This window comes from Alligator sinensis, unplaced genomic scaffold (genome assembly GCF_000455745.1).
Source record: "Alligator sinensis unplaced genomic scaffold, ASM45574v1 scaffold224_1, whole genome shotgun sequence".
Lineage (NCBI taxonomy): Eukaryota > Metazoa > Chordata > Crocodylia > Alligatoridae > Alligator > Alligator sinensis.
Genome location: NW_005842899.1, coordinates 544682 through 571441, shown reverse-complemented (window position 1 = coordinate 571441; position 26760 = coordinate 544682). Strand labels below are relative to the sequence as shown.

At 46.0% G+C, this 26760-nt stretch overlaps 1 protein-coding gene across 5 annotated transcripts in view; it reads left to right on the top strand.

The window, feature by feature from the left end:
- The first annotated feature begins 327 nt into the window (after positions 1-327).
- Positions 328-26760, top strand: part of TSPAN11 (tetraspanin 11) — a 281179-nt gene continuing 254746 nt past the window's right edge. For 4 of the 5 annotated variants that reach the window (XM_025192157.1, XM_025192158.1, XM_006035947.2 and 1 more), the window contains exon 1: positions 25767-25848. The gene's annotated coding sequence lies outside the window, so the exon portion shown is untranslated. Of the gene's footprint in view, positions 436-25766; positions 25849-26760 lie in introns of those variants that run through there. The other variant, XM_025192155.1, reaches the window with a different exon arrangement.

Genomic DNA, 26760 nt, shown 5'->3' with positions numbered 1-26760 from the left:
CGGAGCCGCTGCGGGTAAGTCGGCCCGGCCTCGCCGCCCAGCCCCGCGGGCCCCCGCAGCCCCGCTCCTCTCCCCGTCCTCCATCGCCCCACGCTCCCTCCTGGGCCTGCCGCGAGGAGGCTGAAGTTGGTCCCTTTACCCCGGCCCAAACTCAGCTCCTTACTTGAGGCCCCCCATTGCACCCAGGTGTGGACTGGCAGGCCGGCGTGTGAAAACCCAGCTTGGGCCCGGCCCCGCCCTGGCCGCCTTCTCCAGAAGGGCCGTCCCGAGAGCGGTGGCTTGGGGTGACCCAGAAAGGATTGCGTCCCCACAATCCCAGCCCCAATCCGAGCGCGACGTTATTTACACGTGTATCAGTGCGCGCACGGTTCTGGTGAGAGCCCAGCAACTCTGCGGCGTGTCTCAGCCGCTGCGAACAGCCGCCACCGCGCAAAGGTTAGTGGTGAGGAAGGGACCGGGAATAAGGAACCAACTTCAGCCTCGCAGGTCACGTCTACACAAGATGCCCACTGCACAGCTGTTACCAGGCAGGCATTTAGTGCTTGCATAACAAGTTGCTCTGTATCCAGTTTTATCGCACACTAGCATCCCAGCACGGTTGCCTGGTGACGCCGACCGCGCAGTAGCATCGTGTCAGGGTTCATGCTCGGTGACGCCACTGCACTTAGTAACGAGCTGCTGCGCAATAAGTATCATCTAGACACGCTCACAGATAAAGCTAGGAACCAGGGCCACAAGTCAGTTGCCCAGTGCTCCTTCGGGGTATATACATCAAATGAATCCATGTACAACCTACTCTCTATTCCATCCTCTGAACTGGCTTTGTACTCAGGCTGTGAGCATGCTGACATGAATGGGAAGAAGGACTTTTCAAAGCCTGCCTGGCTTTGAAAAGTCCAAGTGGAGCAGCAGGCTGACGGTTTGTCCATGCCTCTTGCTCCCAGCAGACTTTAAAAGGCTGCAGAAGCTGATGTTGATTGATGCTTCTAAATTACCCACCTTTTTAAATCCCAGTTCTGGCACTGCCCCTGCACAAGGGTAGAGAGGTTTGATCAGATGCATTCCCCGGATCATAGTATTTCAGTCTTCCTGATGAAGATGCCATGGTAAACATCAACAATAAAGCAGGAATACACACACGGAGGTATTAGACTAAGCATGAGAATACCTTAGCATTTTGCAGTTTTGGCGGCACAGAAATGGGCTCTTGTGCTGCTGGTTAGTAGGTTCGTCTGCCCATCTGCAGGGGCATAGACACTCAGCGTTCCACACGTTGAAACAAAAATATTGGGCAGAAGGCAGGGTAAGATGGCAGCTTTATAGACTACTTAGTCAGAGGCCTGAACTTTTGTAGACTACATCCTACTTTTGTCAGTGTCTGTCTCTAAACTCCCCCCCCCCAAAACTGGGTCCAACTTTCTACTCTTGCACTGGTGATATTCCAGTTACTTCTGATCCATACCAGCCTCAGAATTGGGATCATACCTTTTTTAAGGACTGGGTTCTCACATCTCATGTGATGTGAATCTAAAGTAATTTTCTTGGAGCTGTGCCTGTAGAAGTTGCATGTGCATGTGTATGTACTGGAGGTTTATTTCCCACTTCCATAAACAAATGCATACCAAATGCCGTAGGGGTGATTGTCCACATCTAGGATTTTACACAGAAGCAAATGGGTACTTCCCTCCAAATTCAGTAGTGAAAATGAGCTTGCTTCATCTAAGATATATTTTTGAAAGGGGCACTGTCAACATGATTTTTCCTTGAACTAAGTGGTTTCAGAAATCTTTTTATATTGTGCTTCTTTTAAATAACTAATTTTGATTGAATTTTCAAAGAATCTTTAATGGTTCTGCATGTATTTCTGCTTCACTGTTGATGTTTACAGTGCCCTTGTCATTAAGACGATGAAAGTACCATAAACCAGTAAAATGCACCTGGTCAAAGCTATCCCTCCCCTTGTGCAGGGGCAGTCCCAGAATTGGGATCTAAATTGGTGGGTATTTAGGAGAATGGCGATGTTGACAATGCACAGAGCTGTGAAATGCACAGAATGAACCTATTAACTGGGGGGAAATAAATATTTTTTTTTCTGGTTTCTTTCAGTTGAAGCCATTTTTGGTGTTGCTAAGATCTGTAGCATGCTGAAAATTTCAGGCTTCATAAGTTGCTGGTGTCCCCTTTACCTTAAGAAAACAGGGCAATTTGATGATAAAAAGATGGTGAATCTTGTCTGCCAAGTACTCCCCCACAGGGCTGCAAATTAAGTTTGTTGGTGACCAATCAAACAAAATAATTCTAGCCTTCTCCATTCTACAGCCTTAGACCTCCTGGTGTATTTGCTGTGTAGATAATTCCCATGTACTTCTGGCCAAACCTCTCAGCTGGATGCAGCAATGAAGCATGTTCACATTCAGATGAATTGCTGCTCCACCCTGGGCCAGACTTACCCTGCTGAGGTGTGTGCATGTGTCAGCAGGAGTTGCATGAAAATAAAGGGTTGGAGGGAAGCAGTGCATACTCAGTGGACATGGGGGCCATAAAGTGCTCCTTGGCATGTGGGTCTGTCTGCCTCCTAGTATCTTCTCTTGCATTTCCATTTCTTTGTCAGCCTGTTCTCAATGAAATTGGTGCGATTTAAAATAAAATAATGGGGTATAATGTAGATGGCATGACTCACTAGAAGCAAAGCTTGTTTTATGAAGGACTAAACATTTTAAAGCAGTTTTGAGGCCCTATATGTTTTTATTTATTTATTTAAATTCAAGCTCTCTGCCTGGCCTTTCAGCAGAGACATTAGAGATTTACCAATCCTGTTAAAAATGTTGACTGCCCAAAATGTGATGTGATTGTGCTTCTGTACCAGTGCTAAGCTGAAATTCTCCTTCATGCAGGTGGGTTTCACAAAGCCATGTATCATGTGAGCACACTCAAACAATCTGCTAAGTCACATTCAAGTCAGGGGTAGATAACCTCCAGCATGGGTGCCAGAGCATGGTGCACAAAGGCATTTTGCTTGGCATGTGTGCCTTGGGGTGGACAGAGGGGAAGATGCTGGGGCTGTGCTGCCACAACAAGGATCAACTCCCTTGTGGCTCCCCTGCCATCTGCCTCTGGCACACCAATATCTTGCAAGTTGATGTTGCAGGTGTTTTTGGCACTTTGCCGACTCCTGGTTTAAGTGCCTTAATAGCAGAGTTGGGACCTTATTAGAGTGGTTCATAAGTCTCCCTCTTCTCTTTTCTTGTACAGAAACTTCAGCATCTGTAGGGCAGTCAGCTGAAGTTACAGCGTGACATGTTTATCCAAAGTTCCTTTTCTTTCTTTCTGTAATTCACGGAGTTCTCATTTTAAGGTTAAATTTTCAACAAGCTGTCCCCATCTGGCCTTTGAGTAAATGGCAAAGGATTATCTCTCTAGGTATGCATTTGGATATGCTGTAAATCTTTTGACAGATGGCGTTTAAGAATAACTAAACTATTTGTTTATATGCTCTAAAATGATGAGACAGGGAGTAAGATCCAGTTTTTGCACAACCAATGAGTTGGGTTTTTGTACATCCCACAATCACTGTATAAGGGACCTCACATTGTGCTGAGAGAGCAGTACAAGCCCAATTCAGCAAAAGTATTTAAGGGGTGCATCTGCCCATGCAATGAATACAGTGCAATAAAGAGTAATTCAAGTTGGAGTAAACTGCTCCCAGGAACAGCATCTACATTTGTGCCCAGGACAGCAGCAATTTGAGCCAGAGCAGAGCATGTCCCTTGCTGGCTGGGCTGACCAGTTGCAATTTACACCTTCAGTCAGTATTTACACGTGCATTTCAGTGCAGTAAACTACTCCACTGTAAAATAGTACTGTCCCCAGCCATACTATCTTATGGTGGAGTTAATTAGTTCAGCATATCTCAACCCGCAGGTTGCAAGAATATATGAAAGGATCAGCAAAAAACTTTAAAAATGAACTTTAAAAACATGGGAAATTGTGGCTTTCAGAGTTCCAGCCTCCATGCCCCCCGCACTGGGGGGCTGGGGGTGGGTGGTCAGCAGGTGGGGAGTGAGGGGCACTGGATTGGGACTGGCCATCAATGTTTACAAATTGGTCCTGGTACAACAAAGGTTGAGGACCACTGAATTAGTTTACTGTGCCCTAATACCAACACGTGTAAATGGTGATGGTTTACTGCAGAGCTAATTAGCAGATGCACCCAAGCACATACTTACCTTCAAGAACATGAATCACTCTAAATGTCGCCACTTGTGTTAGCTAGACAGTGTGGTGTATGTAGCTGCATAAAAGAAAGAGAGTGTCCTGTTTTCTGCACCTTTTCATGTAACATCAGTTGCTACTCTCTGTAAAGACATCTATAAAGCTTCCATTTTGCATTTTCACGGGCTTGGCTTCCTCTTGCCATTGTAATGTTTTTCCTTTCTTTCATAATCACCTTTTCCCCTTCATCTGAAATAAAGTGGATCTAGAATGAGAGATGCCTGTTCTGTTCCTTGTTTGTGGAAAGCCTTAGCAGGCACTCAAACCAAGTTGATCAGATGGGGCAAGGATGTTTGTATGCCATCTGTGAAAGCCACATCTGGATTTGAGGTTTGTCGCTCATCCCATAAATTTCATGAAAGCAAGTTGAGTTTCTTCAGTGTTTCATTTCTTTTCCTGATCTGTCATGGTCCAAAATATAGTTGGGCTCCTGGAATAAAATTAGATAAGGAAGGCAAAGGCATTATAAAACTGTCGCTTCTCCTTTTACTCCATGTCCTCCACTTCCTATCCATTTCTGTTACTCCCCATAATTCTCTCCCTCAACAGTTGGTAGTAGAACTTCTCATGGGGATGTGTTGTTACAAGGCTGCCTTGTTGATTCCCTTAGTGCTGTAGCCAGGCTGTGTGGGGAAAGAGCCATTGCTGTTTGAAATCCAGCTTGCTGAGCTTTTCATGCAGAAACATTTCAAAAGGGAAAGCAGCTGTTCCTAGACCAGGCCACTTTTGTGCTGAACAGCATTGGAGGATTGAGGTTGCTTTGAAGTGGATCCTTTATGCAAGAAGCTGAATTATGGTTCTGGTTTAAGGTTCTTGGGAGAGTGTAGGGACAGGAGAAGGAGTTGGCAGCAGTGGCACAGACAGACAGGCTTGGGTGCAGGAAGTATGGCAATTTTGACCTGTTTGGTCTCTCCAATGCCTCAGTCTCAGCTACCTCATGACGTGAACCTTTGGGAGCCTTTCTCTAATGTTTTGCCATCAACTAGGAAGTTTTGGGATGATTCTTGTGCCTCTAATCGAGCACACCCCTTCTACACACTGCTGGATTATCTCTGCCTTAGAGGACTTTACACCAGATTCTTGATGGACAAATGATAGTACAGGCAGCCCCCACTTATCGCTCTTAATTGGTTCCTGAAAAACTGAGCATTAAGCAAAACTGAAAGTATTTGATGACCCAAGATGGCAACCGCAATTGTTTTTAATGACCCAAGATGGTGACCGCGAGTGTTATAACGACATTTACTGAGCGCTAAGCGAAATCAGGTTTCAATTTAAAATGAGCGTTATAGCGAAATAGCGAAAAAGAAACAGGATTAAGCGGGGGTTGCCTGTATTGCAATGGTTTAAACAACAAAAAAAGATGGGAAAAGGGTTAAAATGATGTTAGGAGAAAAATGTAAGGAATCTTCTGTTTCCCTGAACTCATTTGATATACTGAGTGACCAAAGGTTGATGGTACATCAGGCTAGCATGGTTCAAGTGTGCAAGATTCTGCAGGCCAAAGCGCGCAAATTAGCAATGTGGCTGGCATCAAATCTGGCTCCCTTTGACTCCCCAGTTTGAGTGGCAAAGTACGCATTTACACCTGGGGTCAGCGGGGAACAGCCTTCTGTGCAAGCTCATGACTCTGGATTCTCTAGCAAGTTACTTTCCCTGCTCTATCGCTGCTGCTCTGGGCTGAGGACTGGATATAAACATTTATTTATTTATTTTTGTTGAAGGGGCCCAATTATGCTCTCCCAGGACTTCCTATTAGCTGGAACAGCAACAAAAATAATAATAAAGCCAGAATATTAGGCATGCTTAGCCAGACTGTACTTGAATTTACTGCACACAATAGGGAGTAAGCAAAGACACCATATATGTTTCTGCTCAAAAGGAGCATGCATTTACCACACAAAATTAAAATATTAGTAAGAAACAAAAGCTTGAAACTTAAAAATATACTGGGGGAGATGGTAAAATGTGTTAAAGCAGGTATGTTCTTAAATAGATGGTAAAAAGACTTCTTAATAAAAAAGGAATTTGATTTTTTTCTTCCCTTTTTTCTGTTTTCCCCTAAAAGTAAACAAGTATATAAGACTGGTTTGAGCAGAGATATAGGATTCCTGGCTTCAGTTTCTGCTTCCGCTGACTGATTGATCTCTTGAAATCCACTTAATTACTCTGCCTCACTCTACCCATCTGTACTATGATGATGTTACTATACCCCCTAGGTGTGATGAGAAGCTTAAATAGTTATTTTTCCCCACAAAGCTTAACAATTCTCACATGAAATAGAGTGCAGATTGTGGTGTCCTTTTGTTATTTATTGTTGATGTTATCCCACTGTTGATTGTCCTTACTAATTTGCCAGCAAACTGTTTGTGTTATAAATGCTGCCAAATTCTTATTTATACTATGACTTTACATGTGGCGCCATAGATTTGTGGCAGTTGTGATTTTTCGTGGTTAAGGAACCACTTATTCATAATTGGAATACTTCGCTTTTTGGTGTTCATCGTACACTTTTTTTAGAAGGTAAATACAAATTCTGGTTTCAAAACTGAAAAATATACTTCCCTAACATAGAACATAGGTCTCAATACCGGGTCAGCCATCATAAAGCTAGGTAAATAAATGGTTATTGTTTTCTGCCCCCTCTTTCCACTGTGAAATGTATATAGCCATATTCATTGAAACAACACAGTAGTGCATATAGTGTTTGCCTGGACTGCATGTACCAAAATATGTGTTTTGCTCTAGATATTTTCCTTGCCCAGTCAGTACTCAAGTTAAGTTTGGGCCAAGTAACATGTTCTTTCAAAACGTAAAATTAAAAAAAAATAGAAATCTAATACTGCAGAATGTTCTCTGGTCACCTCCAATGTTGCCAATAAAATGGAGTTATTCACACAAACGGTAGACATCTAAAAAATTTAAGAAGCCTTTTAAGAAGCAAATCTAAATCTAGTTTTTTTTATTTAAAAGAGTGTTTTTATTATGCAAGCAGAAGTGCTTTGCAGCTTTTCAGCAGCCAGTGTAACTTCTGTTGGATTTGCTTGTATACTCCTTGTTTAATCTCCCATGTGCTTTTAGTTGTGTGCAGTTTCAGAAACTGACAAAAGCCACTATTCCAGCCTCTGATCATGGCTTCATTCAAGGACCAGTCCTCTGGCTAATTATAGCAGCCTCAGCCAGCAGACTTTGTATAACAGAAAGTCCTCTCCTGCTATGGTAAATAAGATCAGAAGGTAATATTTCTAACTGAGCTTCCTTTGGAACAGTTGGCCTGATAGACTTTTTAATAGATCATCTGTTATATTTGCATAGTCTTCTTTAATCCATTCATTCATATAATCTTTGATGCATTCAATTCTAAATTCATGGATCTGAATGTTTTACACTCCCCATTAAAATGCTTGACTTCAGTGTTTTTTAAATCAGCCATTTTAAAATATAGAAGGCTTCAAAGTATTCCAAATTGTGTTTGTGCATTACATCTGAAATGGCAGTGCCTGTCAGTTAATACACACAGTTTTTCTTGCAATCTGTTTGTAACCAATTTATATTTTAAATAGCAGTTATCAGTATCCCTAGTCTTCTCTTGTAATATCTGAGTTTTCCTCAAAGCATGTTTCTGCTCTGATAAATGGGTATGCAGACATGTTATGTTGTTACTACTCAGCCCTGTTGTATTCAGAGACCCATCATTTTCCTTTTGCAATTTAAGTATGTATACCTATCTTTATATTTTTTATTATTTTTCATCCTGTTTGTACCCCAGAGCCAGAACAACTCAAAGGATGCAGCTACACGAGATGCTTTACTGCACAGTAAAGTAGTTGCTTATGCAGTAAGCATGCGTGTTTATATGTGCACACGCTTACTGCACAGTGAACCATGCTAATCTCAAGTAAATTTGCTACCTCCAAATTCAAGCAGCAAATTTACTTGTGATTACTTACTGTGGAGTAGCGTTCATGTCGATGCCTGACCAGGAGCATATCTGCTCCCAGTCAGCCAGCCACCAAGGGGTAGAAGATTCCTCCCTGCCTCCAGGAGCTGCCTGCTGCCAGTGTGGGCTCCGACACTGGAGCCCGGGAGGGGACTATGTCCCCCTGCCCCAGCAGCAGGGAACTCCAAGCCCCTCACTCTGAGATCATGATCAGGGAGCTGGGAGATCCTTATCTCCCAGTGCCAGCTCTGCAACAGTAGGGCTAGCGCTAGGAGATACCTTATGTCCCAGGCCGAGCTTTGCGGCTGCAGGGCTGGGGCTGGGAGATCCTTATTTCCCAGCACCATCTCTGGGACCACGAGGCCAGCGCTGGGTGATCCTTATCTGGGTCTGGATCTGTATCCTTATAAAGATTTCCCAGCGCCGGCCCCACTGCCACAGAGCTCAGGTTGGGAGATAAGGGTCTCCCAGCACTGGCCCCAGTGTTGCGGAGCTGGCACTGGGAAATAAGGATCTCCCAGTGTTGGCCCCACGACCACATAACTGGCATTGGGAGCTCCCTGCTGGCAGGGGCTGGGGAGCCTGTTCTCTATCCAGCTCCGTGATCATGGAGCTAGGTGGGGAGCAGGGGCTGGGAACTGTCCTGGTTAGGGGCAGATCCCAGTCCTATGGCCCAATCAGGTGATCGGGGCAGGGAGCCCAGACCTACCCCACCCCTGAAGCTCTTTCTAAGGCCTGTGCCTTGATCTGCCAGTGGGGCAGCTAGCAGCAGGCAAACTGGGGCAGGGGGCTGGGACCTCCCCTCCCCTGCAGCTCTTTCTAGTCCCCTGCCCCCAGTCAGGAAGCCAGTGCCAGGAGTTCCTTGCTATCAGGGCAGGGGGACATTGTCCCTGCCCTGGCAGCAGGTAGCCCCCTTGGGGGCAGGGTGCAATGTCCCAGTCCTGGCCAGAGCTCCCCCTAGTGGTGGCAGGGGCCCATTGCAGGGCCCCAGGAAGTGGGAGCAGTTTGACTCCATTAGCAGCAAATCTACCCCCGCTTCCCTGCACATGTGGATGCCTGCCCGGGAGTGTTTGCTTGCAAGCAGTTTATTCATGAATAAACTGCTCCCAGATCTAATGAACATGTAGACACAGATTATTTCTTTGTAACAGGGCACCTGCTATGGGGCCTGTTATGGGTGGGATGTTTCACCCTGACTGCCAAGAAGGCAACTTACCTGTGATCAGACCATGGTGGGGAAAGCGGAACAACGTGGAGCACTGGGAACCTAGGTGTTCCCAGTGAAGTCCTATGCGGGCTCCAGCAGAGCTGCATGTGGGAGCAGGGCCAGGGCAGATTGGCTCCTGGGGAAGGAGCCAGTGCATAAGAGGGATGTGGGGAGAGAAGGAACATTGCCCCAGGGCAGGGTTCAACTGAAGAGACTGGAACCAAGACAAGAGGAGAGACTGGAGTGGCGACCCGACAAACTGCGGAGATGCAGGTACCTACCGGGGATTGAGACAGGGAAGCAACGCCCGGGAGGAGTTGTATGAGCTAGTGCTGCACCGAAGAGTGGCTTCATATGTGGGAAATGAAGGCAGGAGAACCTGGAGAGAGGAGCTGCAGGGGGGAGAAGACAAGTTTTCCCCTATCCAGAGGGAACCCAGGAAAGGGGACTCCACACTGGAGAGCCTAAGCTGTGAGATTTATGGAGACTGGGGCCCTGAGGCAACAAGGGCCAGTCATTAAGGATGGTTACCAGCTGATTGCAGCTTAACCCTTACAAGTTGTGAAGGTAACAGCTCAAACCAAGGGAGGACAGGGGAATGTTATCCCACTAGAAATAACCAAACCAAGACAGGGAAGGGACAGCGGGGTGCTCATGACCGTGAGTACAATCCAAAGAGAGAGGGAAGGAGTACCCAAAATCACATCAAAGTCCAGGGAGCTACAGGTAGGGTCAGGATAGGGCGAAGGGGAGGTAGGAGCCCTGAGAAGAGACCCCAGTTATTAGACCAGCATGTATTAAGAAGGCCACCTCCCAAACTCGGTGTTCTTTCTCAAGATATTTATTTTCCATTAATGTGTGGCAGGCGAGTACAAGAAGGACATTGAGACCAGGTACTGGGTAACGACTGCAACACCCGTGGTAGCAGCATGACTTCCACACCCTTGATTTGTATTACCCAGCTCCTGTTCCGCATAACCCAGCTACTCCCCATAGATGTGCCACTCAAGTTGAAGGTGTAACTGCAAGATAGCCCTAAGCTGATTAACATTTGTGCTGCTCACAGTGTAATGTTGCAAGACCCTTAATCAGTGGTCAGTTACAGTAGTAGAAACCTATGTAAATCAGTAGGATTGCCAGGGCATCACAAAGGGCATATACTTAAGATGGATTATGGTTGTGTAGATGCCACTAAGAACCTAAGTTGTTCTGCAAAATCTGTTACTGGTGATAATGGAAAGGAAGAGCTCAGGATAACTCCTGGATTCCAGGTTGTGTGTGAAGAATTGGCAGTTGAGGGGAAACAACAACATGCTTATAAATACAGCATCTTTTGATATGGTTTCACTGAGTGCATCTAGTCTACATGAGAAGTTTACTGAATAGTTGACTAATTAACTGTGCAGGAAACATCTCGGCATCTACATGTGCGCTCCTGTTAGGGCTCATGAAAATATTAACTCCTCAGCAAGGTAGTATTGTAAAATATAAGTACTACCCTTCTATATGGTTTTCTCATGTGCAGCAGTGCATGTGTAGACACTGCCCCAGCTGGCTGGGGCACAGGGTGCTTCAGTGCAGGGCTAGCTGGCAGGCAGCCCCCGTGCTGAGGCACACTGCCCCAGCCAGCCATGGGGTGGCATGTGGAGACAGAGGAGCAGCTGCAAATTCAGGGCTGCTCCCCTATCTCTGCATTCTGCAGAGTCCGCATCTCCACATGCCATTCTATGGCTGACTGGAGCTCAGTTTACCTCAGCACAGAGCCTGCCTCATGGCTAGTGTCATGCTGAGGCACCCGGTGCCCCAGCCAGCCCCCCTGCAGTACATGGAGCCCAGTTGGAGCACCCTGGGCTGGCAGGCTAACCCCCTGGGTCCCTTGCCAAACTGGACTGCTCATACTAGGCTCCATGTGGCACACGCGAATACACTCCATAGCAATATTCTCTGGAGTTTATTGGTCCACATTAAGTGTGTGTGTAGGCGTCCCCACTGAGAGACAATAAATGTGGGATCCCACCCACATTTTTCAGAATAGAGCCAAACTTCTGACGAACTAACAGGTAATTGGTTGTATTTGCTACTTCTGTTATGCTGCCTGTGGCAATGCGAGTCTCCCCAACTAGCCACAGTGCCAGTTTACCCACTTGCCTTTGGGCACACCACCCATCTGACTCGCCTGCCATGCCGTGTTGTTAATTAATTAGGATATTAAGGCGAGAGGCTGCCCATTCTTGCCTCGATGCCAGGGGGCGCTATCTGCGACTCCGTTCCTCCCCTACACCGCAGCCCAAGCCTTGCAGATGGCATCCAGATGACAGTGCTCCCGGCCTACAGCCGGACCTAGCTTAGGCCTCATTGTCAGGCCTCAGTCACACACACATTCATATTGCTCTCCTCTCACTAGGGCCTCTCACACTCCACCCTCTTTCACAAGGTCTCTTTCATGTGTTGACAACTTATACTGCCTTGCTCCCTCTTGCAGTGGGCCCCTTAGGCCATAGGCTTTAGCTCGTTCATACCTTGGGTGGCAAATGTACCGTCTTTTGGGTCTCTCCCACAACCCTCCCCAGGGTAGTGGACAGCCAATTACCTGACCGGGTCTAAGTTTGCCCTGGCCCCTTCCAGGGCAGCTCTATACACTTAAACATACTGGGCCCCCAGCCCTCTGGTTTTTCTTCCCCGCACTGGGGCTCCTCATTTCCGCTCCCTGTCTGGGGCCACCCCTCACCGGGGCGTTCTTAACTCACACCATAACTGGTGCTCCAGGGTCTCACAGGGACTCTCACTCTCCCCCTGGAGCAGCAGGTCATTGTGCTCTACTATAGCTGTTACTTTAGACTCATTCTCAGCCTCCCACTGGTGGAGGACTTACCGGGGTCAGGACTCACCCCTCTCTCTCGGACTGAGCCCCCTTACTCGGCCTCTGGCCCAAACTGCAACGTCAGGCATCTGAAGACATCCCTTGGCCTCTCCTCACTAGGGCTCCACACCGCCCCTCACTGGGGCCACAGGGCTTCCCTCTCCAGTGGGCTCAGGAGGCCGTAGTCATGCCTGGCCCCAACTACCTTTCCTCGGGGTCCTACACCCCACAGGGCTTAGGTGGCTGCAGCTGTGCCTGGCTCCCACTCTCGCTCCTCGGGGTCTTGCACCCCACAGGGCTCAGGCAGCTGCAGCCGTGCCTGGCCCCACTGCCTCCTACGTTACCTGACTCACCCAAAGGTGAGGGCTAGGGTTAAGGTACCCCTACCCACCTTTCACCAGGGTGATAAATGGCCTGGCATTTTCTGGGGGCTCCCACACCACTGAGAGCCCCAACAGGCCACCTGCACCACTCCCAGCAGGGTGCAGTTTTAGGTCATGCCCAGGACCAGGAGCCTCCTGACCATCCCCTACAGCTCCTGCCCTTACCTCCAAGGCTGTTGTATGGAGCCTTGCAGCCAGGCAATGTTACTGCCTGGCCTGCCAGCAGCAAACTGCCCTGTTTATATAGGTGGCCAGAGATCTAAAATGGCTACCACAATCAAGCACCTGCTGGCTGCTTGGCTCTGCTCTTCAAGTGGCAGGCACCAACAGTGCCCTGCCACACTGCCCTTGTGTGTTGCTTTATAAAGAAAGTAAGGTATCAATTTTTATGCTCAAAATTTGATATGTGTAGTATAAATGCTGAAGTACGGGAGACAAGGGAAGTGGTCTTCAGACCTGTTTTCACATGTTGAATGTGCTAGTCCTATTCATTGGCTATAGTGTTATACCTAGGATGGCTCTGGGGACTGCTTACTGGAAAAGTGCAAGAGAAGCTAGAGCAAGGTACTCAGAACTGTGCAATAGTTCATTGGGATAGTATCAATCAGGCAACATTACCAGATGAAGCTACATACAGCAGAGAACACAGAGACATGCTCACTAGTGGGTGGTAAGGACTTGGGACCCTCGGAATCCATTCTCATGATTGAGGCAAGTTGTAGATTCTCACACCTATGCTTTTGTGTGAAGGAGTTATATACAGCTTGGATTCAAATGTCTATAATCTGCCTGTTTCTCTGAGATAACGATCTCTTGGCCAGTTGAGTAGGGAGCATGGCCATTAATTAAGTCATGATCTGTGACCATTTTTTTTCCTGTTGTTGTCTTATTAGCAGTGGGTATGTTCACTGACATGTATATCATAACTAACTTGAAACTGTCCCTCACAGTCTGCCTTCTTGCACATGCTAATTATTATAGGCGCCTATATAGGTGCATCAAGGCTGCTCTGGCAAGTTGTAATTATAGCAGGTTGGAGCAGACTTGATTAATGGAGTCTGCTGGAGCGTGGTAATTGCCGTGCTCCCAGCAGACTCCAGTGTCACGTGTATCAGCATCCCCATGCTGAAAAATGGTGGTGGGGGTGTTTTAACTGCAGCTTGTTCAACGAGCTTTAGTTAAAACGCCCCAGTGTAATTTTATTCAGCATGGAGATGCTGATACATGTGATGCTCTGGGCTCTTTACTTAGAGCAGGTATGTGAATTCTCTTCCAACCATTGGAACCTTGAAGTAGAGAAAATTCTGACACTCCTGCCTTTCCATCCGGAAGTGGATCACGTACTAGTTCACCCCTCAAGACACACGGACCTAGCAGGCTCTCTGTACCTCACAAAGGAAACAGTCATCCTGGCAAAGGGTCAGTGAATTGATAGACTTGCCACCTGTTGTCCACAGCTATTGGTACCAGAGACCTTAGGAATCCCTTTCCTTTCTGGAGTGATCTGTGAACTCTGTATGTCTGACATAAAGTTGCAGGGCATAAAATAAGTACACAATGGTAGGTATCAGGATTCCGATCACAACTGAGTACAACGGGGTCGTGCTAATCCTATGCTACAGTTGCAGAAGAGGGACAGAACCTTTTCTTCTTCCTCTGCCAGGCTTGCCACATATTTGTATCTATTAGCTAGACAGAAACATGCATTAATGATGCTAGCCCAGTAAGTTGCCCAGCTGTGGGATGGATCTTGCCTTGGTTGCTCCTGGATAGCCATATAGTAACACAGACAAGAAACCTTTATCAGGAACTGTGCACCCACAGTAAAAGGAGGCAGGGCTTTTACTGCATATCACCTGATATACATTTTGTGTTCCTGTGTCCGCTTCTGTGCCATAGTGGATGCATCTACACGTGCAATTACCGTGACAATAAACTCCAGTGCAGTTTGCACTGGAATCAGCTACTCCTGGGCACAGCGTTTACATGTCTGCCTGGGATCACAGCAATTCAAGCCAGGAAGGAGCAGCCCCAGGCTGGCAGGGGGCCCTGAGGGTCAGCCCCAGACTCTGAGTGGCAGTGTTGGGTGGCAGAGGGGCTGGCTCATGAGGATGCTACAGTGTGGGTCTAGCATGTGTTGCAGCAATGTAAATTACTCCACCATAGGATAGTACTTGTGTCGGGGAGTACTATCCTACGGTGGAGTTAAATTAATTTACTGCAACCTAATATGGGCACAACTGTAGATGGTGACGCTTTACTGCAGAGCTAATTAGTCTACTCAGTAAAGCACATGCATAGATGCAACCAGTGGGTGCATCTACATATGCAGTTAGCATGATGCCATAAACTCCAGAGCAGTTTGTGTTGGAATTTATTGCTTGTGAGCTCAGCATTTACACATGCACCCAGGACTGCAGCACCTTGAGCTGGGTTGGAGCACCAGGGGTCAGCCTGCCAGCCAGGAGCTGCTCTGTCCCGGTTCAACATGCTGTGGAAGGGGTGACTGGGGCATAAGGGTGCTACAGTGTGGGGCTAGCTGGCAGGCATCCCCACACTATAGCACCCTCATGCCCCAGCCAACCCCTGTCAGCATCTGCATGCGCATTGTGGTGGAATAAATAACTCCACTGTAGGATAGTACTTGTGTTGGGCAGTAGTGTCCTGCAGTGGAATTAATTAGTTTACTCTGGCCTAATTGTTCCACACATGTAGACAGTGACACTTCATTGCAGAGCTAATTAGTCAACTCAGCAGTAAAGCGCATATGTAGTTTCTCCCAGTGGGTGTGTCTACATGAGACATTTACTGCACAGTTGAATAATTAGCTGTGCAGTAAATGTCTTGGCATCTATAAGTGTGCCCCTATTAGGCTGGAGTAAACTAATTTACTCTGCAGCAGGATAGTACTTGTAAATATAAGTACTATCCTGCTGCGGAGTAAAAAATTCCATAGCAGCACACATGTAGACTCTGGAGGGGTTGGCTGGGGCATGAGGTGCTTCAATGCAGAAGCTGCCTGCCAACTAACCCTGCACTGAAGCACCCTTGTGCCCCAGCCAGCTCCTCTGCAGCATGTTGAACCAATAGGAGTAGCCCTGAGCTGGCAGTCCTGTACCAGCTGGGGCTGCTTCAGCCCAGCTTCATGTGCTGCGCATGAATAAACTCAGGAGCTTATTGCCGTAGAGTTGATTACTCACAGACACATGTTCAAATGGCACACCTGGGAGCAATAAACTCCGAAGTGATAAACTCCAGAGTTTATTATGTGCAGTAATAGCACATGTAGATGCTCAGTGGGCATATGTGCACGTGCAAATGCTCCAGGGTGCAAATGCACCCCAGGCTGATGTCTACACATGCAGGGACACAGGAGAAGATTTGCTGCTTATGGCAGCAATCTGCTTCTGCCCTGCTGGCCTTGCACTGGCCCCCTGCAGCCACCAGGGGAAGCTCTAGGCTCTGCCTAGGTGCTGGTCCAGAGGCTGGCAGGGAGCATGGGGCCAGGAGACAGCTGTCTCCTGATGAAGGCTGGGATATTACTCCCTGCCCCCAGGAGCTGCTTGCTACCAGGGTGGGCTCTGCCACTGGAGCCTGGGTGGGGAAAATGTCCCCCTGCCCTGGCTCTATGATTGCGGAGCTGGGGTTAGGAAATTCTTATCAACCAGTCTAAGCTCCACGGTCATAGGGCCTGAGTTGGGACATAAGAATCTCCCAGCCCCCGCTTCCCAATCACGATTGTGAAGTGGGGGATCGGAGCTCCGTGCTGGGGTAGGGGGACATTGTCTCTGCCCAAGCTCTGGTGGCAGAGCCCACCCCAGGAGCAGGCAGATCCCAGGTGTAGTGATCAATCTCCTGCCCCCCTGCTGCCCAACTGACTGGGAGCACATTTGATCCTGGTTGGCTGTCTACACGTGCCATACTGCACAATAAGTAATTGGAAGTAAATTTGCTACTTGTATTTGTAGGCAGCAAATTTACTCGCAATTAGAACAAATTACTGCACAGTAAGCATCAGAACATGTAGACAGTGACGCTTATTGCACAGTAATTAGCTCTAAAATTGAGTAAAGCATCTTGTGAAGATTCATGCAGTGAGAAGTAAACCATGGCAGCTTAGCCTTGAAAGAGACACGGCAAAACTTCTAGGGTTAGATTTGATTTACTGTGGGGTAATTCTGGGCACTGGGCAGTTAGTGCAGAACATCTGAGGCACAGTAAAGCTCTTCTCTTCATTTAAACACCCGAATTGTGGTCTTCGGGCAATTGGTAGCATGGTGTGGCTTATGACCCCACTTGGGGTTGCTACCTCTGCATTGGTTCTTTTATAGTAGACTATAATTAATTTAATAATGTTGTATACTGGAGCTCAGCCACTTCATAGTGGCTACGTCTACACAAGACACTGACTGCACAGTTGTTATTGTGCAGTCATTTAGTACTTGTAGTAAATGACTGCACAGTAGGCCTGTGTGAAGCAGCAAGTATTTGATTTGGATTCGGATTCAGCCGATTCAGAGGGACAGTGATTCAATTTGGTGATTTGAGTCACTGTCTCGATTCGCTTTGGCCGAATCATATTTGGAGATTCGGTTGTTGAATCAGCCGATTCAGTGCTTCGGCCATAGACTATAACGGGGAATCGCTAAAATACCTATAACTGTCATTTTTTTGCAGATTTGGATGAAAACATCAAGGATGGTAGCCTCTTATGGCATGAAGCCTGCCAGGTTTCAAGGAGATAGGTGCAGGGGCTTCTGTAAAAGGGCACCTCAAATTGTTGAAAGCAAAACTTGTCTCAGTTGTGCATGTTATCTCTGGGTGTAGCCGTGTTGTTTTAAGGAACAGGCAGGCAAAGTTCTTTGAGTAGATGTGATATCTTTTATCAGACCAACTGAATAGTTGGAGAAATATATCTTAGCAAGCTTTTGGGTTTAAAAACCCTTTGTCAGGCTGAGAAAGCATCTGCAGTTGGTGTGTGCTCTTCCTAGATGGAATGAATAGTAGAGAAGCCAGAAGCTGGTATGCAAACAAGAAAGCCAGCCAGTGAAAATGTAAATTCAGGTGTCAGGGGGTGAGAGAGAGCCTGGCGGGGAGTGGGGGGATGTAGCAGTTAAAAGTGGAGAGGTACTTGGGGAGTCAGATGTCAGGCAGGTTATAGTGTGTCATAAATCCAGTGTCTCTGAATTGAATTGGCTACAGAAGCTTCTCACAGCCCTACTGCGCAGTAACCAGAGTTACTGCACAGTAGTGTCACCAAACAGCTTTTAAATTACACTGACTGTGCAGTAGCTCATTAAAACTGTACCATGCGACGCTACTGCACAGTTAGCATCTCATGTAGATGTGGCCAGTAGGTATGCTGCAAATGCATGTAATGGTTTATAGAGAGTTAATATTTATCAACAGTTACTACACGTTGCTAGGAGAGATACTTAATCTATTTCCTATTGCAAATCAAGGGGAAAATTGTTATAGCTCAGTGCCATTCTATAACAACCATTGTGTTCTTGATAACAGTGACCGTTATATTTAGATTCCAAGACAGTTAAGAGCTGTGCTATACAGAGCTTGATTTTGATACAGAAAAGGAAGAGGAACCTGGAAGAAATGACAAGAGATTCTGGAGAATGACTATTTTAGGTGTTATGCTTGTTTGATTGAAAGAGGAGCTTACAGTAGTTGAAGCATGACAACAGTTTGGATGTCTGGGCAAGATTTAAAGGCCCTAAGTCTACTGAAGACTATGAAAAGTATCCCGTTGTCTTCAGTGGGTGTGAGACAGTTTCTAAGAGCTGGAATGGAATGGAAGGGCAAGAATGGATTTTAGATGTGTTTTTTTTGGGAAGCTACAGGACTTGGGAGCAAGAAGATTTACAGGTTGTCAAGATAAATGGAGAAGAGCATAGTTCCAGAATGTAGGTTTTCTTTAAAAAAAAATGGAGAGGGAGTATGTTTTCAAACCCTGACATAAAGTAATATTTTAATCTAATGGAAAACATTGTTTTAGTTTTAAATCTCTCCCTGCAGTGTTGCAATCCCAAATTCACCAGCATTGGGCTAGTCAGTGATCACTGAACATTAAATCATCTGGCTGATTTCATTGCTCAAGCTGAGTGAAATGCCAAAAGTAATCAAGCAGCATCAACAGTGGAAAAATAAATTAGATATATTTTTTTAATTAATTCAGTTTTAATATCTAACTAAGTTAAGGGTTACCTTTTACCCCTTCCAGTTTAAATTTTGATTAAGTTTCAGAGGGATGGCTTTTGTTTTTCCTCCCTTTTTCCTTCAGTCTTCCTATCCCATGGTAGTTACTGGCCTTAAATATTGCTGGCAGAATTTATGGTGCATAATTGTGAGATAATGTATCTGTGCTGCCTTGTGGACTTTGAGTGTAATTATATATTGGAATATCTTCTGCATTTATAAATGGAAAACAAACAGCAGTGGGGAAAAACTGGTATATTTATACTGACTTTAAAACTGCTTTGCTAGTTTTACCAGTTGTTGCTTTAGTCCACAGTGTTTGAGAAACATAACAGTTTTAGGCTTATTTTTAGATTTATTTGAAGGTGACATTCAAATTAGTTAGGTTTTTACATGAGGGCCTCTAAGTACTAGGAACTCATTTCCACACATCCAGACCCATCTGATCTAATTTCTTAATGGATAAGATCCAGATGTCTAAGATTCTTTTCAAGAGCATTACAAGATGGATATGTTCTGCTTCAGTAATTTGCTAGATGCACCACTGCTTACCATGTGTCTGTAAATTATTTTTATTTCTCAGAGCAGGGAATGGAGATTTTAATTTTTTCCTGGGAATCAAGCAACTCTATACTTTTATCCCTTGGATACTTTTAATATAGAAATCTACAGGTAAGCAGACTTATTTTCTTTATACCTTCTATATTTTCATTTATACATATTCAATTTAAAATATAGGCACATATCACTAGTAAAGCAGTACCAGTTCAGAGCTAGTAAGGGAACTGGTGGGTGTTCCATGGATGTGGACTGGGAACAAAATTTCAAGAGCTGGACAGTATCTTTCTCAAACTGCTGAGTTCAAATGAATGACTCCTAAGTCACCACAGTGACAGTGCTTTGTTAGGGCCCTATATGCCTATCTATCCAAGCTGTTATTGCATGCCACTGGGTGTGTCTATACATGCATTTGATCTGGGAGAAGTTTGCTCACAAGTAAAGACCCCCAGGCAGGCATCTGCAAATTCAGGGTTTTGGGATCAGATTTGGTGCTCATGGCAGTAATCTGCTCCTGGCCCTGATGGCCCTGCACCAGTCTCTTGCAGCAGTGAGGGGAAGATCTAACCCAGGGGCTGGCAGGGAGCACAGGGCCAGGAGACAGCTGTCTCCTGTCAAAGGCTGGGACATTGCGTCCTGCTCCCAGGGGGCTAACTGCTGCTGAGGCAGGGCCAATGTTCCCCTGCCCCAGCATCAGGGAGCTCCTGGCCCTGGCTCCCCAGTTAGGGGCAGAGGACTTGAAAAGAACTGCAGGAGAGGGGCAGGTCCCAGCCCCCTGCCTTGATCCACCAGTGGGGCAGCTAGCAGCGGTTGCAGGGCCAGCAATGGGGGTTCTTTATCTTCCAGTGCCAGCTCTGTGGTTGTGGGGCCAGTGCTGGGAGATCCTTCTCTCCTAGCCTGAACCCTGCAGTGGCAGAACCCAGGCTAGGAGATCTTTATCTCCCAATGCCAGCTCTACAGATGCGGGGCTGGTGCTGGGGAATCTACCAGCACCAGCCCCACTACCACAGAGCTGGCACTGGGAGATAATGATCTCCCAGCCTGGGCTCTGCACCATGGGGCTTGCACGGAGAGATATGGATCTCCCAGTGCAGGCCCCACAATTGCTGCTGCCACGGCACGGGGACATTGTCCCCGTGCCCTGGCAGCAGAGAGCTCCTGGTGGAGAGGGAGCAATCTCTCACTTCTTGCTGCTTCCAGCTGACCAGAAGCACATTTGCTCCCAGTCAGGGGTCTACATGTGTGCTACTGTGCTATTCTCAAGTAAGTTTGCTGCTTGCATATACAGGTAGCAGATTTACTCACGATTAGAGCCAAATGCTGTGCAGTAAGTGTCTGGATGTGTAGACACAGATACTTACTGCCTAGTAATTAGCTGTACTGCACAGTAAAGTGTCTCATGTAGATGCTTGGAATGGGTAATGCATTAAACAAAATTATATAAAGAAGGGAGTTTAAAAAGAGATAAAGTTCATTCCTTTCACATGAGTTGAAGCTTTGTAATTCACAGTAATAACAAATGAGCTCTCCCCAGGCTGGTGTGTCATATAGGTGCTTTTTAGGGGTACAGTGTTTGCCCCTCAGTTGTTTAAGGAAGGAAGAGCTTAATTAGGCCAACGTGTTCTGTTGTTCAATTCATTGATGGCACGCTCTTATTATACCAGTGTAGTCCTATTGATTTTATTGGGTCTTATCCTGATTCAGAGCGGTGTAAGTATGAGAAAAATTGGACCCATTGCTACAAGACAGGACTGCTCCTTAATTAAAACATTTAAATGATGACCTCTGAAATCCATTGGGCAATTAGGACTTCCTGGAGTTATGTGCTGAACTCCCCAGAAACAAAGAAAAAAAGAGGCACTTGTCATTACATTGATTTTTAAAGTTAATTGTCATCTCTGGTAATGTCCCTGAAGTCTTTTGATGAGCTTTCTCAGTAGTTGGCCTGTGCTACTGGAATTTGTTCTATGTGGAAATCCCATTAAGCCTGAACTTTTTTTTAGGCAGTTCCCAGAAGCACTGCTCTGCTCAACTCCTACACTTCAAGTATTTAATCTAAGCACACACGTGCTGAAATCCTTCGATGAAACAAGGTCTCTATCTTGGTTGTCTATCTGACTTGTAAAACTGGAGGCATTGGACAAGCAGAGGTTTGGTTTCTCTTATTCAGACCTCAGGGATTAGAGGAAGAGACAGACAGCAGTGAAACCAAGGCTAAGTACAGACAATCAAAAAGCCCAAGGCTGACAGTCTTCACAGGTTAGTCTAAGCTTCATAGATTGAACTGATAAGCAAGTGAACAGACGTTCACTTTTGATTCTGCAAATGCAACCACATGTCTACAGTGGCCCAGGCCAGAAACCAGGGGCTGCTAGAGCATGCCTCTCTGTTAGTCAAAGCAAGCCCACCCACCCTGTATGGCAGGGGAAGGGGGGCTTACAGGGGAGGTGCAAAGCATCCTGGGATGCTGGGGGACTGTGAGTTAACTTGAACCTGGATGGGATCTGGGACAGCAGTTCAATAAACCAATTTAACCTGAATAGTTAAGTCTGATAGAACCTACGGGGGGAGGTTGAGAGAGCTGAATCTCTTCAGCCTTCACAAGAGACGGCTGAAGGGAGATCTTGTGGCTGTCTGTAAACTTATTAGGGGAGGTCAACTGGGAATAGGGGGAAGTGCTGTTTACTAAGGCACCCCAGGGAGTGACTAGGAATAACAGGTGTAAACTAGTTGAGAGTGGATTTAGGTTAAATATTAGGAAGAAATTTTTCACAGTAAGGGTGGCCAGAACCTGGAATGGGCTTCCAAGAGAGGTGGTGCTATCACCTAGCTTAGAGGTCTTCAGGAGGAGGCTAGATAGTCCCCTGGCTGGGGTCATCTGACCTCGGTCCTCTTTCCTGCCAGGGGCAGGGGGTCAGACACGATGATCCATTGGGGTCCCTTCTGACTCTACAATTTATGAATCTATGATACTACATCCATCTAGATTTATCTTAAACCAGTTTGGGCCATTTGGAAAGTGGTTTGTGTATGCTGAACTTCTGTTATGTTACAGATTTGAACTGGTTTCTGATCACTTATATCAGTTAACATGTAATTTCTGTCCCTAACCCAGAAGCTGAGAAATGTGGATGAGGGTTTAAGAACCTGATCCAAAGCCCATTGAAGTCAGTGGAAAAATGTATTCTCTTCTACAGGCTTGATGCAGGGTATAAAGTGTTGGAAGGAGTGGAAAACTAAGATGAGGTCTTTTGGTGGGTTATGTCGGGAAGCTACACAGTGAGACAATGGATCTGAGGTGTCAAGAGGGAGACTCGAAACTTGCAGATGTGGTTGGAGGAAAGTGGAAGGAAATTCTGCAGTCTTTAGTTCCCACAATGAAATAGCACTAATGCTAATGAAGGTAGTCTGGATATATGCTTTTGTAAGAAAGAGCAGAATTTGGTATGCTGGTAGTTTGTCTTTTTCAGCCCCTTGATTTTTCAGTGTTTTCCTTGCCAGATACTGTAGGAATTCTTAGAACCTTAGAGTTGCCATCTAGTGGTGCTCCAAGCCTCTTGTCTGTTCCCTGTCTGAACCCAGACTAGAATCATTGTGGACATTTTGAACACCTCTTCCTCACTGAGTGAGGAAATAAAGCAGGTTAATTTTATGGGTGGAGCTGCACCTTCATGAAAGCTTTTATTTTATCTCTCAAAACCTATTCCCTCTGGCTGGGAGGGATATATTGAGTTCTATAAGAACAATCATCTAGCATGAATGGCTATACTGATGAGATAATGTTTTCTTAATGTGGGAATGACTATGTTAATGGATTTGTTGAACTTCTTGGTATACTCAAAATGAATTGATTTTGTCTAGAGAAAATTCTAGACATGTCTACCCCACAGTCACAGCAATGACTGCAGCTCATGGAGACATAACTGATCTAGTTTTAAGCAGGCTGACTTGTGTACTAATAGCTGTCTAACTGCAGCAATACACTGAGGCCACCTGGGAAGCATGTGGGATTAGCACTTACTTAGTAATATGGTTTCAAAGCTCCATGGCACCACAGCTAATTATTTTAAACCTAACAGGTATGTGTATGCTGTACTGTAGTCATTGTGCGTAGGTACACCGTCACTGAGCTGAGCTGGTACACAGTTAAGTGCTGTGACTTTTCTCTAGCCAACTATCCCCTTGAGTGCTTATTTCACATCAATGCCGAGATCAGTGTCCATCAGTGCTGGTATAAATCACTTTACAGAGGTTAAGGAGACTTCTAGGGACAGATCCTCAGGACAGGGTAACATGATGTTCCCATCTCCTCTCCCTTTTCAAGTGGGCACATAGAGACCATCTTGGGCTGGGAATAAAGGGATGAGTGCAGCATGACTAGGTGTTGCTTAGGATTTGATTCCTAAACGGCGGGATCATGCTAAAAGCAACTCCCCAGCTACTTGCCACCAGCCCTAAAATTACTAGGTAGATACTGCAGGGGTTTAGGTTGTAGTCGTGTTGGTCTAAGGACATAGGCAGACAAGGTTCCTTGGGTGAATTTGATATCTTTTATTAGACCAACCCAAATAGTTGGAGAATATTTATTAAGCAAGCTTTCGGGTTCAAAAACCCTTCGTCAGGCTAAGGAAGTTTCAGCAGTTGGTGTGTGCTCTTCCTGGATGGAATGAAAAGTAAAGAAGCCAGGGGCTGGGCTGGGCTGGGGAGTCAGTTGCCAGGCAGATTATAATGTATCAAAAATCCAATGTCTATGTTTAGTCCCTGATCTCTAGTATCCAGGAGGTTGATGAAATGGAGCTCATAGGCCAATCTCTGGGAAATGTTGTGTAATTTTCCCTTGAGGATCAGGACTGAGAGATTGGAGAGAGAGTGGCCCTCCTGTGAGAAATGTGCCCCCACCGGTAATTGGGTATTTCTGTCTTTGATGGATTTCCGGTGTGCGTTCATTCTGGTGCGCAGTTGTTGTCTGGTCTCTCCTACGTATCTTCCATCAGGGCATTTGGTGCATTGGATGAGGTATATTACATTTCTGGAGGTGCAGCTGTAAGATCCTGGGATGCTGATGGCTCTGTTGTGGGGTGTAGTAATTGTGGGGGTGGTGGAGATGTGCTGGCAGGTTTTGCATTTCTTGTCCTGGCACGGTCTGGATCCTTTTGGTGTGTTCTGGGGTTGAGGAAGTTTGCTTCTGGTGATTAGGTTGGCGAGGTTCGGTGCTTGTTTGAAGGCTAGGATGGGTGGCTCTGGGAAGATCTTTTTAAGAATAGGGTCTCTGTCTAGTATGGGTTGCAATTTTTTGAGGATTTTCCGTACTGGTTCAAGGGAGGGGTGATACGTCATAACCAGCGGTGTGCGATTTGTGGGGGTAGATACTGCTTGCTCCAGAAATTAAAACTTACTTGTTAGCAGGAGAGGGATACTCTGGCAATCTGGCTAGAATTATTCAGGTTTTTTCTTTTGTTCGGGTACTATAATTTTTTACAGTTTGGCAACAGCTTATTTTAAATGCTGAGTTTGGGAAGAAAATCATTCTCTGAACCAAAATTATTTGGGTTTTTTATTTGGTTTTTGGTTTGTTATGTTTTTTCAAAAGGTAGAGCTGGAAACAAGTTATTAAGTTATTATACAAGTTACTTCTGGAAAGAACTCCTGAATTAGTGTGAAATATGTGTGTACAATTATATTTTATTTTCTGCTCTGAGAGATCCTCTGGCATGTCAGTCTGAAAGCGAACTCATGGCTGTCACTTGAAAACAACTGAAGTCCCCCTCCCCCCGCTTACAGTAAACATGTCGATAACATTTGTGTTTCTTCCTTGATCAGCTTTACAGTAAAGCCTTACTTTATGATCCTACGACTGTTTGAGGTAGAACCAATTTTCAATGATTCTCTCCCAAGACTCATTATTTTTTATGTGAATATTCAGGCTATATTAGAAATCAGAATCATAATGTGTTGGAAGGGGCCTCAAAGGCCACCTTGACCAGCCCCTGTGAGTTAACACCTGCTACCTAGGGGCCATCTTTTAAGTAAGATTTACCTTTTACATGCTGCCTCTCATCCTAATACCTGACTTAGCAACCAGTTTTTATGTGGCGCATAACAGCACTGCAGATCACCAGCCAACCACCATTTTGCTTTCAGCATCTTACTCTAAAAATAGACGTAGAATTTACACTTGTTTTTGCAGCTCCCATAAGCCTTCAAGAGCTGGTGCTAACTCATCAGTTCCCTGCCCCCTGGATAGTCCAGCAATACTCTTTATCCCCTCAGGATATCATGACTGACTTGTCTTTCAGGTTCTCCAGGGCATTGATTATGTTTTGTGTTTCATCAGGTATTTAGTCCATCTTTGAGGATCACTAGAAAGATGATGATGTTTCTAGCTACCTGTGGGGAGACTCAACTCTCTTTGTGGAAGGTTAGTTCAGTGGAAGTCTAAAGCATCACTGCTGCTCCATTTCTGGACAGCATTTACACATGCATAAGTCCATACCTATTCAGGAAAGGATTCAAGCACATGTATAACTTTTTAGGATGCCCTTGTGTTCCACTGAAGCTAAGGAGACTTAAACATTGTGCACATCCATTGTTGGATGCAGATGGTCTGCTGAGCTGGAATATAGGTTTAGAGCAGGGTTGGGCAAAATACAGCCTGCACAAACCCCCCTCCCACACCCTACCATACACACCCACCCCCAACCCCACCCCACACACAATACACAAGAGTAAGACTTTATTTTTGAGTTCTGCAATCACCTCTATATACATTACGCAAACACAAATAATGACAAAAATATTTTTTGTAATAAAATTAAAATACATTATAGTAGGGTGTGACGTTGGTGAGCCTCACGTCCAGTAACACCCTCCGTCAGGTAGCCCCTCCCCTTGTCCTGCCTGCCACAACTTTGATGTTATGGGTGATTCAAAGGAGGGGTTCAGTGGAGCTCTTTACCAGAGGGGTTCCCCGACGCGGGTGTACTCACGGTTGAGGCTTCCGTAGTTCCACGGGGCTCCGCCACCCCTACACCCCGTCCACTCACCAACCGATCCCTTGCCGGTGAGATGGTAACTTGCTGCTATTCATGGGCCTTCTTGGCGGTAGGTATTCCCGACCGTATGGACCTAGGCTAATGGTCGCCTTCAGTCAGCCTGCCTTAGAATCCTGCTGACCCCACCGCTAGCTCAGGTCGTCTCCCTTTTCCTCCCCAGATCTTAGAAATAATATTCCTCCAGGATGGGGAGGCTTCCCGGATCAATGCCCTAGCCCCGACAATCCCTGGGGACCACTGCTTCTGCCCCTGCTGGGGGGTTTGGTTCTTGCTTCAGC